The sequence below is a fragment of the Lissotriton vulgaris genome, unplaced genomic scaffold, assembly GCF_964263255.1.
Source record: "Lissotriton vulgaris unplaced genomic scaffold, aLisVul1.2 SCAFFOLD_567, whole genome shotgun sequence".
NCBI lineage: Eukaryota > Metazoa > Chordata > Amphibia > Caudata > Salamandridae > Lissotriton > Lissotriton vulgaris.
In genome coordinates this window covers 348439-356046 of record NW_028249115.1, presented here as the reverse complement: position 1 = coordinate 356046, position 7608 = coordinate 348439, and positions in this window count along the sequence as shown.

The following is a 7608-nucleotide window of genomic DNA, read 5'->3' as shown; positions in this document are numbered from 1 at the left end:
GATGAAAAGAGAGAGGGGAAAGAGAAAGAAAATGATAAAACAGAAAAAATAACAAACACTAAACATTAATAACAGGTATGGAACGCACAAACACTTTACAAGCATGACCAAAACCGTTGGAGCCCCCTGTAAATATAACCATAAAGGTTGTCAGGAAAATTCATAAAACTGAAGTTCAGGTAGCAGAGTCATGAGTATCAATTGAATGCTGTGAATGCTGATCAAGGAACAATTTTAAATCTTCAGGTCGTTGGAAGGATTTAGAGAAAGTATCTTTGCAAATGTGCATTGTTGATGGGTTGATTGTAACTTTATTGTCATTTATTTTAATTGACATACTAGCCATGTCCTTGCGCACATTTTTAACGTCTGTTGCAATTGAGTCTGTTTTGGCACAAAGAGCTTAAAATTCGTCAAGAATCAATGATAAAGAAGGTTCACTTGACTCAACCACTTTAGATCTAACAGGAAGAGGTGAAACCTGTAGCTTCCTTTTGTTATAAGGTGTTTGCACATTCTTATGATCCATGCTTTTGTTTAAATAAATAAACTTTCAATGAATATAAAAATAATAAAACAAAATGTAATAATTGCTGCGAAAAACTTGAAATTAGAGTGATAACTGCTGAGAAAAGCTTTAAAAAAAGAAAGGTGCAGAAGCTAAAACTGACTGTGGAAGTGGGTTCACCAAAGCCAGGCCCGCTCCTAAGCAATTACTCTTCCCCCCTGATAAACAAGCCGGGCATTACCTCAAGTGTAGTTTCAAAAAACAAGGGTACCCCATACAATAGAACCTGGGGTTATAGAATATGTTAAAGAGAACGGAGGTTCAAAGGTGGCCTAAAGAGGTCCAAAAGAATAGCAAACAATACATTGGTAACACATTAATTGTAGGAGCAAAAAATGTAGGGTAACATGTGGAAAGATATTTATTCCATATTTCCAACATGTAAAGATGCTTTCCAGGTGCTCATATGAGTGACAAAGGTGCATATAGTGACATGAGTGAATACGGTGAACAGTCACATTAAAACGAGGATTTTTCCACAAAAATATATACAGTGAGGAGGGAGATTTTCCTTGAGAGGGTCAACGACGTTTTGATCTTTATTTATTTAAGATAATCATCAGGACTGGAATGAGCTTCCTGAAACTAAGGAAGGTAAGTCAAATTAGAACTCTGCCCTACATAATGCATTTTTTACATTAGTGGTTTGTGTTCCCAGTGGCATGATATACAGTAGTATGCATGCAGTTTTTGATGAATCACGAATGGTAGAGTCAATATAAAAACCATGTTTAGCTCGCAAAAGTGCTTACTTTAAACACTATGGGGATCGCGCATGGCCAACAATGAATGGTAATGGAGAACTTACTATGCTACTGTAACACACTGTTAATGAAAGAGTGTGATGCTGGCGTTGGGGAAACCTTCTTGGTGTTTTGGCGAATCGATCTATATTGTGGGAGTGGAATTTTAAGTAAAGTCCTTCATGCACGAGTGGGCTATGGTTAAGGCATGAAGTGTAGGCTTACATGAGTATGCCGGCAGGCGTAGATTAACGTAATGGAAAATGGCGTCATGGAGAAAACAATTCTCTGCCTGGGATAGTCAGCGGCTGCATCTCTATTGAAAGAGATTAGTAGTTAATGGACTATCTGGGTACATGCGGTGGGGTGTAGTCAATACAAAAGGAGAGGCTTCCTTACGTGCAATGGCAAGTCAGCGTGGTTTGGACGGTTTAAAAGGAAGAGATTCTTCCTGCTTTGGTCTAAAATGGAGCCAAGAGAGTAATATCAAACGAGGTAAAAGATGACAAAGTTTGTCTATTTACAACGAAGCGTGACTTGCTTACTTGTTAATTAATTAGGTGCCGCTGAATTGCGATGAGCATTCAATGCAAGAATAAATTGGGGACACAACCTGTGATTGAAAATAGAGTTAAAGGGCGTATATAGATATCAATTTATCACTGGCACTCAAGTAAAGGGGCGCACACTAGTTACCAAGGTGCCGACGGTCCTGAACGGGAGCTATGGAGGAATGGAGAAGCTTAATTAGAAAGGTGGATTAAACCTTTTCCTATTCCTTTTCATATTTGGGGGGAGCGGACTAGAACTTACTTAATCTCCATGGTCCGCGGTATTTTACAGGGCTGCTTGAGTCACCGCTGTGTTCACGACTGGGCTGACACAAGAAAAGCGGTTTTAAGGCAGTACATATTAGTTCCGGGTGTGTCATCGCGCATGCGTGGGGAATCGAGCATGCGGATGGGACAAGGAGTGAAACTGGGCATGCCCAAAGATCGGGCGCTGATTATTTCGCGTGTTGGGCTGGGATGTGTAGTTTAGGGTGGTTCAATCATGGAAAGGAGGGTGACATTTCAGAGTGGATGATTTTAAACGAATCCATAAGCGAAAGCAATTGCTCCCATACAGGGAGAATATGTATTTTGTGCCGGAGGCTGGGCAATGTAAACCTAAATGGTCACATACTTGAAGGAGCAAACATTATTGGAAACAGGGGGGTACAGGGGGATACAATCATTATCACATTTTACATTACTTGTGACATTGATGGTAAAGTTGTAATATTCGTGCACAGATCATACATTAGTGTCCAAGGTATCGCCACATTTGTTAGATTTAGGAGAATGTATTCCATTCATCGATAGAGTTGAGTCCCTTCTCAATGGTTTTGCAATTATATATCCATTTGCACTCCAGGTGATTCAAAATGTTCTGCTGGTTGCCACCACTGGTATTGGGCAACAGCTTGTCTATCACCTGCCACTTTATATCATTTTCTGAGTGTCCTTGCGAGAGATAGTGTTCCACAAGTGGGGCTGTGACAATCTTACATCGGATTCTACTTCTATGTTGGGAGATCCGGGACTTCATCTGCTGTGTCGTCTGGAGAATGTAGAGTAATTGAATTGCAAGGGCATTCAATACAGTAGATTACGTTCTTCGAATTGCAATTCGTAAATGAGTTTAACAGATGTTTACAATTCTCATATTCAAATACTTTTGTGTTGGTAGTGAATTTGCATGCCATGCAGTGATTACATTTGTAATATCCTACGATGGGTGTTAAGTTAAAACATGTATCAATCGTGTTGTTCTTGCTAGTGACAGTGCTGGCCCTTAAGGTTACAACTTTGAAGGAAAATAAAGGGGTACCTATGTTAAGTTCCAATGGGTCCAAAACTGAACAGTGTTTCTTTTTTGATAGTTTATTGCTAACTGTGCTAAATGTTAAATGTTGTATACTTGTAAAGCGCACAGCTGCCCCAGCAAGGGGGCGTCCCGGCGCTGTATACCGCTGGGGAACCCATCCTGGCTTTCCCTGTGAGATGGTCCCTCCTGGACATCTCCAAGGTGAAGACAAGCATCCCCGGCGCTGATGGGGCCGTTAGTAGAGATTAAGCAAGCTATTGCCCAGAGTTGCTGAGTGGGACCCATGGTTGGAGTAGGCACTGAGGCGAGATTTATCGAGTCCGATGACCACCGCCCAAGACCCTGCCGCGTCGGGAATCGAACCCTGGTTCCAGGCCGACCTCTGCTTCCGGGTCTGCCGCCTCTAACCAGCGAGCCACACCACTCCACGTCCAATGTGGTCACACATGTGATTCTAGATAAAGTCTTTTTTGGTTGGGGTTGGAGTAGGTGTTCATTCACAATGGGCATACCATGCTCTTCTCATAGCCCTTCTCACTAGTTTTCGGAGATAGCCTCTCGTTGTCAGTTTTTTACACAAATCCTCAGCTTCTAGAAAAAAATCTTCCCTAAATTTACAGTTGCGCCTGATTCTAAGGAATTGGCCATAGGGGAGCCGTCCCTGAGTGCCCTGGGGTGAGCGCTGGGATATTCAAGCAAGGTGTTCCGCTAGGTGGGTTTTCTGAAGAGAGTGGTGTACAGTTGATTGTCTATACATTTGATTGTGACATCTAGGTAGTCTATTTGGTGTTTGTCATAATTAAAGGTGAATTTCAGATCAGATTGGCTGGTGCTAAGCCATTCACAAAATTTTAGTGTGTTCTCATTGCCACTCCAAATTAGTAGGACATCATCGATGTACCTGCGCCATAGGCCGATGTTGCCACGGAAAGGCTTTGTGTTGTTAAGAATGATAGTGGATTCTAATTCATCCACAAACAGAATAGCAAAGTTGGGAGCAAAAATTGCCCCTATGAATGTACCTTTGGACTGCCTGTAGTATGTGTCTTTGAATTGGAAGTAATTTTTAGTGAGGGCAATTTCCAGTAGGCCGATTATAAAATCAGTCGGGACTTGGTGTGGAGCTGGTCGATTATTTAGATGCTTTTTGATCACATCCATCCCATGGGAGCTGAAGCAGGAAGGGATAAAACACCACTACAACCAATGAAAAGACCTGGAATCAATATTACAGCAACCTCATTTTGTGCAATACTTTGACATAAAAATCGTCGTTATTAGCCAAAAACTGGGAAAATCAAGCCGGGCTCAGCAGGCTGCACCATCTTGTTTCACGTGCTCCCGCGTCTCCAGAATTAACTTGTTTTATTCAAAGGAAAGAGTGAGCACGGGGGAGATAGACCGAGATTGACAGGAGAATATTGGGACGGTCCAAGGAATCCCAATAGTGAAAGACTTGTAAGTTAACTGAGAGTTCACCCGAGACTCCCATAGTGAAAAAGACCTGAATATAATGGTGATAGTAGATTCAAGAAAGTTATATAGTACAATACAAATACAAAGTCTACCTGCATTTTGAGTATCTAGGCAACAGATCAGCAGTAACAGAGTGGGTTGAAAAAGGCTCAACAACAGGGTCTAAAGGGATAAAGGACATAATATAGGAACATAGAAGGAGAAGAATCTCAGGAATCGATAGGCTAATCCAGAGATCAGAAAAGATCATATTCTGCTTACCAAGATACTTAAATAGATACAGCTGAGGTGTGGACAAACAAATGGTCATCTGAATCCACTTATAGTGTAGTTCACAATGCGAAAGAATTGTTTTTGGAGTTAGTCCAATCTCCAAGAGAGTAGCGCTCAATAATGTGTATTCAGCAGTGTTCAGAATACATCTACAGAAATAATAAAAACACACAAAGTAAATAAATAAATAAATGGTGCCTCAGGGGAAGAGAGATGCCACCCGAATGAACGGCTGGGGATCGGCAAATGTATAGAGACAGTGAGTATCTCTACAAGGGTGGAGTGTAAAATAGCCAGGCAATAAATATTTAAATGTGAGGTATCAAAAGGTCCAAAACGACCGGACGCATCACATAGATATGCTACAGAAAGCTAGTTGAAAACGCGGGATGAAGAAATATACCTATTAGTTATACATATATACAAAAAACAATATAAGTAAAGACGTAGATAGTCATACAGCAGGAGAGGGTAAAATATCTAAAGAGACACCGCAGGATTTACATGCGTCTTCGAATAGGTCAGTCGAGGCACAAGTAGGAAAAATTACTTACGAGTCTGTGTCAAATTAAAGGAATGGGGAGACGCAGACCCACAATGCCCGAGGGAAAGCAAAGTGGAACATATAGTCTGGGGCAGAGACCAGTAGCTACAGATGTGTAATTAAAATGAGAAAGCAAAGATTCTGACAACCGTAAAGCTAACTCTAAATGAAGCCTCTGTCGAGAGGTTGCAATGCAAATGGGACTTACCCAAAAAGAGGTATAAAGCGCAGCGCATGGTCGTCCTGCGGCGTGCGGGGAACAAAACTTCCGCCGAATGACAAATCAGCTGAGCACCCTGGGGGGGCGTTCAGCGTGCTTAAATGGGGATATAACAATACTCAGCAGCTATTCAGATCGAATGGGACAGGCTCCTCCCTTGGAATCAGAACACAATAAAGGAAAGAGCACTGCACTTAGCAGTTAGATGGAAAGAATTCCACTGTGGCCATTTTGGACAGGGGAAGAAGTTATAAACAAAAAGAGGGAACAGAATAGAGTATGTCAGTTTAAAGAAAAATGTATGAATATATCACAATAACGAATCACAATAACGAATCAGTGAAGGCTAATATAAAAGGGAGATGTAGATGAGAAGAAGAGGATGAAATAATTCTCACCTACATAAGTGAAAAAACATCACAAGTGGGGATAAAAAAGAATTCATTCATATAGAGAAATGGAAGTCCAGTTTAGGAGGAACTACTAATTATGCAGACAACATCGATCAAGTAAGTCTGGGGCCCTAGGGAAAGTCGACTCACGTCAGGTGTAGATCTATCAGAAGATCGCATTCTCCCATGGCTTCATTTAACCCTTTCTCTTGCGAGTCAAGAAGAACGATCCAAAAGACTTCTCTGTTCCTTCTGGTGGCAGTCAGGTCCCTTCTTGCCTGTGATTGCACTTTCGCCAGAAAAGACCATCTAAGATCGCTCTCTACATGGCATGCCTCCAACCAATGATTGACCGGGGGGGCAGAGTGTTTCTTAAGTCTCATGTTAGACTTATGTTCAACAATTATCTTTCTACATTCTCTGCTGGTTTCACCAACGTAGGCTAGTTTGCATGGACAGATAATGACATATATAACGTTCGATGAACAGCAGTTGGTCATTTCAGAAAGAAATAGTTTGTTCACTCGAATGTTATCACTTACTTTCATTCGAATGTTATCACTTACTATGGCATTAGGGCATGCTTGGCTAGAGTCACATCAGTGGTTCCCTTTGATAGGCTGACTCCCTGTAATAGATTTTTTGGAAAAAGGTTTGCATTCAGGGCTCTTGGCTGTTAAGTGATTTTTAAGATTTTTGTTTCTTCTGAACGCAAACAAGGGTTTAGGTAACTTTTGCTCACAGTTGTCCTTATTCAGTAAATGCCATTGGGAGTTGATGGTCTGACGTATATTGTGATTAAGATTGGAATACTTTGTCACACATACCAATTTGTGTAATTGCTCAGAGTTCTTAGATTGGAACACTGTTTCCCGTATAATATCTTCAAGGATCTTTAATCAGTCTCATTGGGTATCCTCTATTGAGCAATTTTTCTTTCAGGATATCAGCCTATTTTAAAAAATCATTCATGCTCGTAAGATTTCTCTGCAAGCAGAGAAACTGGCTGAAAGGGACACCCTCCTTCTGGCAGCCAGGGTGGAAGCTGCTGAACTGTAATAAAGTGTTTCTAGCTGACAGCTTGGTGTGTAATGAAACTTGTAGTCGGGAGTCTTGGTGTTCGATCCATACGTCGAGAAATTCAAGTTTGATATTGCTGGATTGCTTAGTAAACTTGAAGTTAGGAACAGCTAGTGAATTCCTCCAGGGTTTCCTTGTCGCCCTTCCAAATGAGGAAAAAGTTGTCGATAAATCGCGACCAGGAGCGGAAATTTTCAAAGAAGGGGGTCATCTCGTTATATATATTCTGTGCCTCAAAGTGTCCCATGTAAAGACATGCTACATTTGGGGCACAGCCCGCACCAATACTCATTCCCTGAACTTGCTGGTAGTAGGTGTCATTAAACTCAAAGAAATGTTCTCCTAATACAATGTTTAGGCATTGAAGGATAAATGATGAGTTAGTTATACTGGGGTCTGACTGTAAGATCTCTCGGAGCACTTTCATGACTCCTTCTTGGGGG